General features: G+C 34.2%; 1 protein-coding gene across 3 annotated transcripts in view; it reads left to right on the top strand.

Moving 5' to 3' along the window:
* Positions 1-13,361, top strand: part of GRID2 (glutamate ionotropic receptor delta type subunit 2) — a 1,666,133-nt gene that overhangs the window by 723,786 nt on the left and 928,986 nt on the right. Inside the window, exon 1 of one of the 3 annotated variants that reach the window (XM_069593666.1) lies at positions 499-739. The exons of the other annotated variants lie outside the window; for them this stretch is intronic. The gene's annotated coding sequence lies outside the window, so the exon portion shown is untranslated. Of the gene's footprint in view, positions 1-498; positions 740-13,361 lie in introns of those variants that run through there. 3 annotated transcript variants of the gene reach the window in all.

Raw genomic sequence — 13,361 nt, 5'->3', positions numbered from 1 at the left:
AAAAAAAAAAAAACCATCAACAACCATCCAAAGACTATATATGGTGTTTGCCTTAAAAAAAAAAAAAAAGGTCTTTAAAAAAAATTAGTAATAATAGGTTATAGAAATAAAAATTTGAGGAGAAATAGAAGACAACAATTAAAAAAAAAGTTAGAAAAAAAAGCAAAAAAAAAAAAAACAAAAAACGGAGTGCTTTTAAAAATATTAAAAAATATATATATATATCTTGCCCTTTCTGGTATTATGGGCCGTGTGGGATCACTTCCAAGGTGGTTCCCTCTGATTAACTTCTTCTGTTTGCTGGTTTTTTAGGATCACTAGTTCAGTCGCGCTGTGGGGAGGGGGGATGCTGCAAACAAATAGCACTGTCGTGTGCACACAGTATCTCTGCTCCGCTTGACCTGTCCTTTCTCGCGGCGCACAAACCGCTCCGGTTCTACGATGCTCAGCTGGGAACCGTCTGGGGCCGGCCCTAGGCTGCGTGCACTTCCCCGGTCCAAGCCGCTCAGGTTCGGCGCTCAGGCAGCCCTCAGAGGCACAGATTCGGCTGGGACTGCGCTTTGTGCCCTTCCCAGGTCCGAGTAGCTCAGGAGTTTGGCGAGCGTGGTCGCCGCGGCTTGTCACCTTTTCTGCCGCTGCTGCTCAGCTTTCTGGGCGGACTGCTGGCGCACCCCGTGAGGCAAATTGTGACTGTCCAGCTCCCCCAGAAGTCTTAGCAAAGGAGCCTGCTTGCAGTTAGGTAAGCAAAGTCTCTCCGGGTCTGCAGTTGCCCCTTTCCAGACCTTACGGCTCTGGCTGCCTGTCCCCGGCGGGGGATGGTCTGCAGCCGGCTTTTTCCGTTCCATCCTTTGTTCTGTGCTCGGTCCTGGCGGGGTCTTATGTTCGAGCTTTTCGCGTGGGAGCTATCCCACAGTCTGATTTGCTAGCCCAGGTTAGGTCGTTCTGGTTGCGCGTGGGGCGTTCCTGCCCGATTCTTACAAAGCTCTGCAGCCCGCGCCTCCCGCGCGTCCCTGCCCTGCCCCCACTTCCCAATGGCGGATGCAGGCGTCTGTGCTGCTTTTCCGCTGGGGGAGTTACTGTTGGGCTTGTAATCTGTTGGTTTTAATTATTTATCTATTTTTCCTTCCTGTTATGTTGCCCTCTGTGTTTCCAAGGCTCGCCACAGACTCGGCAGGGAGAGTGTTTCCTGGTGTTTGGAAACCTCTCTTCTTAAAATTCCCTTCCCAGGACGGGCTTCCCTTCCCGGGACGGAGCTCCCTCCCCACCTCCTTTGTCTCCTTTTTCGTCTTTTATATTTTATCCTACCTGTTTTTGAAGACAAAGGTCTGCTTTTCTGGTTGCCTGATGTCCTCTGCCAGCCTACATAATTTGTTTTGTGAAGTTTGCTCAGCGTTGAAATGTTCTTTTGAGGAATTTGTGAAGGAGAAAGTGATCTTCCCGTCCTATTCCTCCGCCATCTTTCCCTCCCTCCTGAAATTTATGCTTTTAAAGCTTTTTTGTGTTTCACACAATTTTTACATTAAAAGCATATTTTTTGCTTCATTTACTACTGTTTGGTATAAATTGAAAATCATTTGCAACTGATATTATAAATCCTTTCTCTTCTATTTGCTTTTGTCTATTCATTTATTTTCAAAGTTTCCTAATAGTTCTGTTTTTGCAGTAGACTTTTTATATATCATAGACTTTAGTTTTACTTTGTGATTCTGAGATTTTTTCTTTAATAGTAAATTACCAATTTCCATTTATTTATGAGGCAGATACACTTCTGGAAATGCCATATTATTGATTTCAGAATTATTCCTTAGGTTTGTGATTTTAGGATTTCAGGACAGTTAATGTGTGTTTCTTAATTACATGATTCTGCTTTCTTAAACATGTTCAGAAATTATAATCCAAACCTGAATGATTTTAGATTATTGCACTAAATCGTATTGTTAACAGAAAAACATATTATAGTGTGTTTGTGTTTCTTGACTATCTCTTTTTTTCTGCATCTGCAAGAAAAGGTCTGCAGTAGTCTTGTACAGTTTTACTAAGATATGTTTGAAGAAAGTTTTGGATAATTATGAAATCAGAAATGGCAAAGACTAGCCAAGCATAGCTCAATGTCATACTCTGAATTTAGTACCATCTCTCAAGCCAAGCAGGATTCTCTTTCCCATTTTTGACTTCTCATGTTTCAGGCTATTCTTGCTATTGTGTTTCATTTTCTAATTCAATAAATCTTATACTTGAATATATTCATTTTTCTAACATGGCTGTAACAAAGTACCATACACTGAATAGCTTAAAACAGCCAAAATTGATTTTCTTATAATTTGTGGAGGCCAAAAGTAAACAGTCAAGATGTCAGCAGGACTATGCTCCCTCTGAAGCATGTCAGGGAGAATCATTTTCCCCATCCTAGTTTCTGATGGTAGCTGTCAATCCTTAGCATTCCTTGGCTTTCAAAAGTCTCACTCCAATCCCTACCTCTTTTGTCATAAGGGACACCAGTCCTAATGGACCAGGACCCAGCATAATGATCTTGTTTAACTTGATCACATCTGCAAAGTTTTTATTTATATTGAGGTCACATTACAAGTAATGGGAATTTTGATTTCAATATTTTTAGAGGAAGGTCACAATTATAACCATACATTTAAGTAATAGAAAGTAACCCCAGTGCTTCAGTAATTTTGTAAAACTTATGTCCATTCAATGTAAGTTCTGTATTCTAGAGTTTAATTGTATATAATATTTGACTAAAACTCCATGCAATGAATGAATATACACTTAGATTGTGGCTTACTATAAATATTGATTTTTTTGCATTAGGGAAATTCAGTAAGAAGTATTTTAAAATTTCATTTAAATTGTGGTGAATTTATCTGTATTCACACTATTTTTTCTCATTACATCAAAATGGAAAAGAAATATATTCTTATTATGTTTTCTTTTTACTCATAATGGGCACAGTCAAACAGCAATTATTGTAGTTAATGTGATTCATTTTTCTGCATTTAATAGAAATTACTAACCAGAATTATTGTTCAAGTCTGTCACCAAGGAACACAGTAATCGAATCCAAGAAGAATCAATATGATGACTCATTAGCAATGAGCTCTTACCAGGAGCCCCTAATGGCTAAAGATGTCACACCGTATTATTTAAATGAACCAGATAATAATAATAAAATTAGCTTCTGAAAACTGATACAGGACTATATTCTGTATTTATGTCAGGGCTTTAAAGATTTTAAAATTATTGAAATTGATTTATGTTGTTTGTTGTTCCTCTTATCATTTGTTTTGAAATGCATTTTTTAAATTTATTGACGATTGCATCTGACTGATGCTTAGGATTTTTTAAAAAGACTATTCCTAAAAAATATTTACTATATTTTATGTCTCACTTGAATATAATGTTCAATTATGTATTTTATAATATAATGTTCAAAGTATATTTTTAAAGTTTCCTCAACAATTCAAAGGCAGTGCACACGTGCACATAGGTCCATATTCTCTCTCCCTCTTTCTCTGACTCTCACACACACACATGCAGAACACAAATTCTAAAGCACACTGAAAGATAATTCAAATAAATTATTGTTTATATGGCATCCAGTCTAATTTGAAACCTCTCCAGTTATACTGTCATGACCCCTGAATATCTGCTCTTATCTACTATTTCATTCTTAGAAATAACACATGTGAGCAGTGGGATGTTGTATGGATGGAGTGTACATTTTATAGTGGTGGTAGAACTTACTTTCTCTGGAAGAATGAGCAATAACCAATCTAGAACTTAAAATACTTAAATTTTACATGATTAAATTTTCCATATTTTCTTTCATTGTGATTCTATGAGTTAATCCTTTACACTATCTATTCAGATAATCAGTCCCTCCTCCATAGGTAGACAGGAGAATTTGTCCTCTTGCCCGAGTTGTTGTTCATTAATTTAAGTTTTTTTAAAGTACCTACCTTACATCAGAAACTAAACTAAAACGTAGAAACAGTATAGACTGCCCTCAATGACTAACAGTATAATAAAGTTATTATACTATGTGAAAAATTCAATAAGATACTCTAATTACAATGGATATAAATCTATACATGAAGAACAAGTCATGAACTCCTACTGTATGCAAAGAATTCTTCCAGGTCCTACTGAAGATAATCAGAAGTGTAGAGCATGAGGTCTCTGCCTTCAAGAGTTTACCATTTAAATGGGAAAAAAAGACCTGAAGATGAGGTGTCAAGTTCAGGTAGAAAAGAGAAGTACAATATGAAGGATTAGTTGCCTTATATGCCATATAAGTGGTATGATAATAAGTGCTATCAGTTCAGGTGAGGGGTAGTCAGTTTATTTAATAGAGGCCTATTCAGATTGTCTCTTTCTTCTGTAAATTTTGGCAAATTTTATTTTTCAAGGAATTAAACCATTATCTAATCATCCAATTTGTTGACATAGAGTTGATATAGTATGCCTTTATTATCATTTTAACATCTATGGAATCTATAGTTATATCCTTCTCTGCTTTCATTTCTGACATAAGTCATTTGTGTTCTTTCATTTTTTTAAATTATCATATATAGAGGTATCAATTTTATTGATATTTTCATAGAAGAAACTTTTGGGTTTTTTTTTACTTTTTCCTACCACTTTTTCATTTTAAACTTCATTGAGTTCTGCTGTCTTTATTATTTTTCTTCCCTTTACTTTGAACTTAACTTACTCTTCTTTTTTTTTTTCCTACTTTCCTATGGTGGAAACTTAGATTATTGATTTTGGATCTTCTTTTCTAACATACATATCAATTTTATAAATTTCCCTCTGGGAAAAATTGCTTTTTCTCATACAAAAAAAAAGTTGTATTCTTATTTTCATTTATTTCAAAATATTTTAAAATTTTTCTTGAAATTTCTTCTTTGACTAGTGATATTTAGAGGTATGTTATTTAATCTCCATATAGTTTGAGATTTTGTTATTTAATCTGTTATTGGTTTCTAGTATAATTTTATTGTATTCTGAAAAAAGATGCTGTATGTTTTCTTTTAAGTTTACTGAAATATACTTATGACTCAGAATTTGAACTTTCTTGGAATATTTCTTGTGAGTTTGAAAAGAAGGCGTATCTTGCTATTTTATTGGATGAAGTAGTTCATAGAGGTGAATTATATGCAGTTAATTGATGTTGCTGCTGAGTTCAACTTTGTACTTACTGATTTTCTGCTTGCTGGATTTGTTTATTTCTAAGGGAGGGATGATGAAGTCTCCAACTTATGACAGTTAATTCATTTTTCCTGCATTGAATTATTAGATTTTTCCTCACACAGGTTAATGGTCTATTGTTAGGTTTATAGGTACTAAGAATTATTATGTCTTCTTTGACAGTTGTCCACTTTATTATTACGAATGCCTTTCTTTATCCCCTATAACATTCCTTGATTTTAAGTTGGCTCTGTGTAAAAGGAGCATTGCTTCTGTATTTTCCTTTAATTAGTGCTACTGTTTGTAGTTCTTTCTCCATCCATTGACTCTTCATCTCTATGTGTCTTTATATTTTAATTGGGTTACTTGTAGATAGCATAATGTTATGTCATGGTTTTTACCTATCTTTCAATTGATGAATCTTTTCATTGATATTTAAATTGGCTTTTGATATAGTTGATTCATATCTGCTACATTCATTACTGTTTTGTTTGTACCCTTGTTCTTTGTTCTTAATTTTATCTCCACACTTTTCTACCATTCGTGTTTTGATTTTGATATTTTATGCAGTTCAGGTTCTCTCCTTGTTTATTAGCATATCATTTATATATATATATATTTTTTTTTTTACTTTTTTAGTTATTTCCCTAGAGTTTGCTGTATACATTTGCAGCTAATCTAAGTCCACTTCAAATAACACTATACCACTTCTCAATAATGTAAATATTATATAATAACAAAATAATACAATTTCTTCCTTCGATCTCTAATATCATTACTGTTAGTCCTTTTATATACATCCACACATGTGTACATATATATGAATACCTTGTTGCTATTATTATTTTGTAGTTACCTGTTAAATCAATTATGAATAAGAAAAGTAAATGAGTTCTGAGTTTTATTTTACCTTTGCTTAATCCTTCTTCATCATTCTTTCTTTATGTAGATTCACTTTCTGACCTATTTTATTTTCCTCTTCTGTAAAGATTTTTTAACCTTTTTTGCATGGCAGTTTTATTGGCAACAAATGTCCTGTTTTATTATCTAACAAGTGTTTATTTTTCCTTTACTTTTGAAGGATAATTTCTCAAGGTACAAATTCTATGTCATTATTTTTCTTCTCTCAACACTAAATATTTTACTCCCATCTTGTCTTCATTTGTAAGTTTTCTGAGGAAAAGTTGGATATCATTCTTATCTTTTCGCCTCAGTGTGCTCAGTTGCTCAGTCATGTCTGTGTCCCCACAGACTGTAGCCTGCCAGGCTCCTCTGTCCATGGGATTTTATAGGCAAGAATACTGGAGTGGGTTGCCACTTCCTCCTCCAGGGGATCTTCACAACCCAGGGACTGAACCCCCATTTCTTGTGTTCCCCAACTTGGCAGGCAGATTCTTAACCACTGTCCTTTGGAAACGCCGCATTAACAAACTGAAGAATAAAAACCATGTGATCATCTCAATAAATGCAGAAAAAGCTTTGATTAAAATCAATATCAATTTATGATAAAAACTCTCCAGAAAATGGGTATAGAGGGAACCTACCTCAACGTAATAAAGGTCATATATGACAGACCTACAGCTAATATCATTCTATAGGTTGGGTTTTTTTCCCCTCTGGCTTCTTTCAGATTTTTTTCATATTCTACAGTTTGAAAGTACCATGCCTAGGTGCAGGGTGTTTGACATCATCTTTTCTGTGGTCTGGGATCTGAGTTTCTTGGACCTTTTGATTTGTGTCTGACATTAATTTGGGGGAAAATATCAGTTATCATTGTTTCAAATATTTCTTCTGATCGTTTCTTTTTTCTTCTTCTAGTACTCTCATTATATGTGTATTATACCTTTTGTATTTGTTCTACAGTCTGAGAATATTCTGTTCTTTTTTTTTTCTTTCAGTTTTTGTTCGCTTTGCTTTTGGTTTTTTGACAATTCTATCAATAGATCCTCGAGTTCAGAAAAAATTTTCAGCAGTGTTGACTTTACTAAAAAGCCCAGTAAAGGAATGCTTCATTTCTGTTACAGTGTTTTTTTTTTCCCCCTCTAGCATTTCATTTTGATTCTTTCTTAGATTTTCCTTTACTTTGCTTACATTGCTCATCTGTTCTTACATGTTGTCTACTTTCCCTTATACCCCTTATCATATTAGTTATAATAGTTTTAAAATCCAGTGTAACAGTTTCAGCATCCTGCTATGTCTGGTTCCAATGCATGCTTGGTCTCTTCAAATTGCATTTTATACCTTTTTTTATATCATGTATTTGTTCTCTTTTTTTCTAAATGCATCAAACATGATGTACTACAATGAAGATACCTGTTTCTTGCTTCAGAATGGTTTTTATTTGATAGTTCAGTTCAGTTCAGTTCAGTTGCTCAGTCGTGTCTGACTCTTTGAGACCCCATGAATCACAGCACGCCAGGGCTCCCTGTCCATCACCATCTCGCGGAGTTCACTCAAATTCACGTCCATCAAATCGGTGATGCCATCCAGCCATCTCATCCACTGTCACCCCTTTTCCTCCTGGCCCCAACCCCTCCCAGCATCAGAATCTTTTCCAATGAGTCAACTCTTTGCATGAGGTGGCCAAAGTACTGGAGTTTCAGCTTTAGCATCATTCCTTCCAAAGAAATCCCAGGGCTGATCTCCTTGCAGTCCAAGGGACTCTCAAGAGTCTTCTCCAGCACCACAGTTCAAAAGCATCAATTCTTCAGCGCTCAGCTTTCTTCACAGTCCAACTCTCGCATCCATACATGACCAATGGAAAAAAACATAGCCTTGACTAGATGGACTTTTGTTGGCAAAGTAATATCTCTGCTTTTCAATATGCTATCTAGTCCCCCCCAAAAAATGTTAGAATGATAAAAATGTATTATTGTTCCACAAATTCAACAATTAAAAAAAAAACTATGCATGTATACAAATACTAAGATGCTTACCTAGGAATGATAATGACATTTTAAAGTAAACAACAGGGAGTTGTTTTTAATACAAAATTGCAAATTCGTTTCATTTATGTATAAAATAAATGTTTTTAATAAGTCACTATGTACCAATTAATTTATTCTAGGCACTTCTAACATACAGAAAATAAATAGAATCACTATTCATAAGGCATTTATATTCTAGTGATTTACTGTAATATTTTTGCAAGTTTTTATGTAGTTAAAAATATACTATATTTATAATATTAAAGCGTAAATAATATGTCTTAAACTATTTCTGAATATGTAATATATATGGAAGTAGACTAGTAACTCGGAGAAGGCAATGGCACCCCACTCCAGTATTCTTGCCTGGAAAATCCCATGGACGGAGGAGCCTGGTAGGCTGCAGTCCGTGGGGTCATGAAGAGTTGGACATGACTGAGCAACTTCTCTTTCACTTTTCACTTTCATGCATTGGAGAAGGAAATGGCAACCCACTCCAGTGTTCTTGCCTGGAGAATCCCAGGGATGGAGGAGCCTGGTGGGCTGCTGTGTATGGAGTTGCACAGAGTCGGACATGACTGAAGCGACTTAGCAGCAGCAGCAGCAGCACCCGACGAGTAACTTCCTGAGCTCAAGAACTGTACATCATCACATTCAAGCAAAGTTGCTTCAGACCAACCTGGAACACCACTGGAGGAGCAGTGCAGTGTTTGGAAACTGACTCTGCTGCTTGCCTTGACACGTTAACTTTTTATAGCATCAGTTTTCTATATGTAAAACATGCATAGTCATAGATTCTATCTTAAAATACAATGTGAATAATTTATTCTAAGTAAAACATAAACAACAGTGCCTAACAAATAGTAAGCACCATGTGCATACTTGTTACAATCATTCTATGTGTGAGGGCAGAGCTAAACACCAGATTCTGGGCCCATGGTTTTTTGCTTGCTTTGAAAACAGTCAGTAACGAGGCATGGCACTTGATAATGGCTTAACACTAAATGGATTAGGAGGGTTTAGTAAAGATGTTGGTGTATCCTGGGTATAGCTTGTGTGTGTAGGTTTTATACATATATGTCCATATACAGTCTGTGTTGTCCTTTATGCCTGTTTGGTTTCTCAATTTCTGTGCCTCTCAATTCTTTACTTCATGCCATCTACCTTATCCTGGCTTTGGCAAAGGAAGTTTCAAAAGGAAAAACTGAACAACAACAATACATAATGATTAACAGTTATTCCTACTTCATTTGTACATGAAAATGGCACATATAATTTGTGTTTTCTGCATTGACAAGAAAGATTTGAACTGAGGATAGAAATTTCTAGTTAGAACAAACCATTAATGAAACAAAATATTGCCAAATGTTTAACTTGCATAATAAGTTTTATTGGTGGCATCACAATTCCAGTTTTTTAAATCCATGAAATAGTATATAGTAATTACAATATACTGTTGGCCAATATATTATGATGATAATGGATTTTATTTTCTTATAATGCTCGACTAATGAAACAGTCTTAGAGACAGTTTTAAGACTCTCTTCATGATAGGAATTTATTTTCTATAACATTGAAATTAAATTTTTATTAAGAAAATTGTTTCCTTTACCTCTTTATCAATATAAAACTTATATAATACAAAATTCACTTATTTGAAGTACATAATTTAATGGTTTTAATAGATTCACAAGGTGTGCAACCATTGCCACATTCTCATTTTAGACCACTCTGAACACTCCCAGAACATGTGATTAACAGTCACTCTTTGTCTCCCCCCACCCTAGTTCCACAGCCCCAGGGAGCCACTAAGCTACTTTCTATCTAATAGATTTTCTTTTACATTTTCATGTGAGTCATATCAGTGGACTCATACAATATGTAGTCTTTTTGGCCACTTTTTTTAACTTAGTAAGATAAAAAGACTACTGAGATTAAAAAATTGTTCTTATAAAGGAAAAACATGTTCATTTATATACACACATACACACACACACACACACACAATCAAATTCTATTATCCAAAGGAAGCAGTTATTTTCTTGCCATATCATATTTGATCATTTTCCATGTGTTATAAGTATAAACTCTATTGACTATAATAGTTTTGTTACACTGAACTCTTGATTATTCAAACTAATAGAAGCTAACTGCAGCATAGCTAATGTTCAGGTCATGTACATTTACCTTTGGGATGTACCGTATGTTGTTTCAGCAGCCTGTTTGCTTGACTAACAGTGTTCAATTAGAGTAATATCAAAATTACTTGAATTCCCCTAGTATATAACAACTAGAAGCAGATAGAGATGGATATGAAGTATCATGTCAAACAAAAGTCAGCCCAAGATTAAAGCCTCACTATAATCCATAATGTGAACAATCCAAAATAGATAAATATTTTTACTGTTTTATTGTACATAGAAAAGCACAGGCAATATAATTAATTATTTTTATGGTTATTTTATAACAAAGAGACTATTCTTTTGGGGAATCCATTTATATAATGAGGTCTTTGTGGAAATATGGTAAAATTAATTCTCCTAGATGGAATTAATAATTATAATAGTAATGATACAGCTAACATTTATTGAATACTTACTTGTCCTAGGAACAGTTCTAAGGGATTCATATACATTCACTAATATTTTGCTTACCACAACACTATGATGCTCAAAGAGGAGTTTATTGCCTATGAAACCTTGCAGACATTACTAGATGTACCATCCATTTTTCTCATTTTAATTTTATACTTTGACTCTCTGTGTTTTTGACATAGGAAAATTGAATTATTAACAATTATTTTCACCAGTGAAAAAAGCTACTTTTCCTTGCACCCATAAAACTCTAGTGGAGAAGGCAATGGCACCCCACTCTAGTACTTTGGCCTGGAAAATCCCATGGATGGAGAAGCCTGGTAGGCTGCAGTCCATGGGGTTGCTAAGAGTCGGCACGACTGAGCAGCTTCACTTTGACTTTTCACTTTCATGCATTGGAGAAGGAAATGGCAACCCACTCCAGTGTTCTTGCCTGGAGAATCCCAGGGACGGGGGAGCCTGGTGGGCTGCCGTCTATGGGTCACACAGAGTCGGACACGACTGAAGCGACTTAGCAGCAGCAGCAGCAACACAAATTGTATTTTCCTCAGTTAGATTTTCACCCTTAACAGAGACAATTGCTCCCATTCAGTATATTCTTATTCAATTTTTATATTACTAAAACAGAATAGAAGAATGCAGGTATACTTTAGTAAATATATGATTTGCTATGTAGATATCTATTTATATATAATATAGTAGATAGTTTAATAAATCATGCATTTCATGATATCTATAAAAATAGAACACTTGAAACTAAATTGAAGCTAATTAGCCATATCAACACTATGTCTGTTTGTTTAACACCTAAGTACTGGGAGCATATCTTTAGAATATAATGTCATAAAGACCTAAATTTTGAAAATTACTTTGATATTATTATCTAAAATTAGCAATTAGTGGGAGACAATAGTTAGAAATAATTTTGTTAAATTCTTTTGGAGCAATGGTATTTAGCTAGCTGAAAGAATTATTTCCAAATATTTCTTTTTAACCAGAATCTGAACTATAATTCAATAAGGTACAAGGAATTATCGGTAATGAGAAAATATTCACCAATGGATTCTATTTTATAATGTTGCAAAGTATGTGATATTGATAAAGTATTTATTTCTCTATGTATGTATTCCTAATGACAAATAACTTACATAAAATATCAGTTTTCAGTTCATGTATATGTATGTGTGTAGTGTGTGCAAGTTTTGTGTGTCAGTAAAGCCTTTAAATAAGCAGCACAGAAGTGATGTTTAAAACAAACTTTTATTTTTTATTTTTTAATTTAAATTTATTTATTTTAATTGGAGGCTAATCACTTTACAATATTGTATTGAATAAACTTTTATAGGCACCATTCTCATAATGTGTTTCCTCTTTATTAGTCATTAAGGAATTTTTAAATGAGTAGTTAATGCTAGAATGCTTGGAAGTGATGCTTCTGTGAATATAGTGACATATCAATTCAGTTGCTTCACCATCAAATCCTGGATAGTAGCATAGAACAATATGGCTAAGTAACTTGAAATTACTAGCTTTTTCAATTGGTAAGGAAAATATACAATTTAATAACATATTTAGAGAAATATGGAAACCAAGTAAAATATTTTATTAATCTGGGAAATACAAATTAAATATATAAAACATTGTTTGTAAATAGCATGATAATACATATTATAAGATAAATTTGTCTCTTGTCAATGGAAATATGTCTGTTTCCTAGAGTAATTTAAATATGAATATGTCTATTACACTAGTGATAAGGAATATCATATAGGGATATACTTAGGATTAGTTTTTTAGTTCTCTCAGAAAAATAATAGTTATTCTGTCCCCTGGAGAGAGACAGAACTCTTCTCTAGGTTTCCCCATGATATTTGAGTAGAAGAGAAATAAGAATGTATAGGGAAACAGTTGGATTTGGATCCCAGGCACTGATAAGATGGGAGAAATAATATTATGATTAATGTTTTTAGAATGACAACTGTATACAAAGCATTATGCTCATTGTTTTATATACCTTAAATCAAAAATCAGCTTCACTGAAGAGACTCCAATTTCATAATAGAAGGATTCATGCTATTCTAACTCTATTGTTTATTAATTCATAAAGAAGAAGGAATTAGCTTATATGGCAGTGAATTATGTTTTGACTGGATCAAGTATAGGAATATTAAAAGCACTAGAACCTAAAAAATAAACTGAAAATAACTATAGCAATGTGAGAGTTGAAGGTAGATAATTTCAAAGTAAATGATCATAATTTTACAATAGTAAACTCTTTACATTTATTGAATATTAAACAGTGCTTACTGGTAAATGTTTAAAACACTAAATCTTATTTTAAAACCTCTGGAAACTATAAGATACTCTATAGACATTTGCTTTTTACACATGTTAATTAGTAACTGGTTCGGTGGCTCAGAGGTTAAAGTGTCTGCCTGCAATGCAGGAGACCTAAGTTTGATCCCTAGGTCGGGAAGATACCCTGGAGAAGGAAATGGCAACCCACTCCAGTATTCTTGCCTGGAGAATACCATGGACGGAGGAGCCTGGTGGGCTACAGTCTACAGGGTCGCAAAGAGTCAGACACAACTGAGCAACTTCACTTTCACTTTCATAATATGTATACCATCTAATGTATTGA

Source organism: Ovis canadensis, chromosome 6 (assembly GCF_042477335.2).
Source record: "Ovis canadensis isolate MfBH-ARS-UI-01 breed Bighorn chromosome 6, ARS-UI_OviCan_v2, whole genome shotgun sequence".
Classification (NCBI taxonomy): domain Eukaryota; kingdom Metazoa; phylum Chordata; class Mammalia; order Artiodactyla; family Bovidae; genus Ovis; species Ovis canadensis.
Note: the sequence above shows the minus strand (reverse complement) of the source record. Positions and strands in the feature narration are given on the sequence as shown.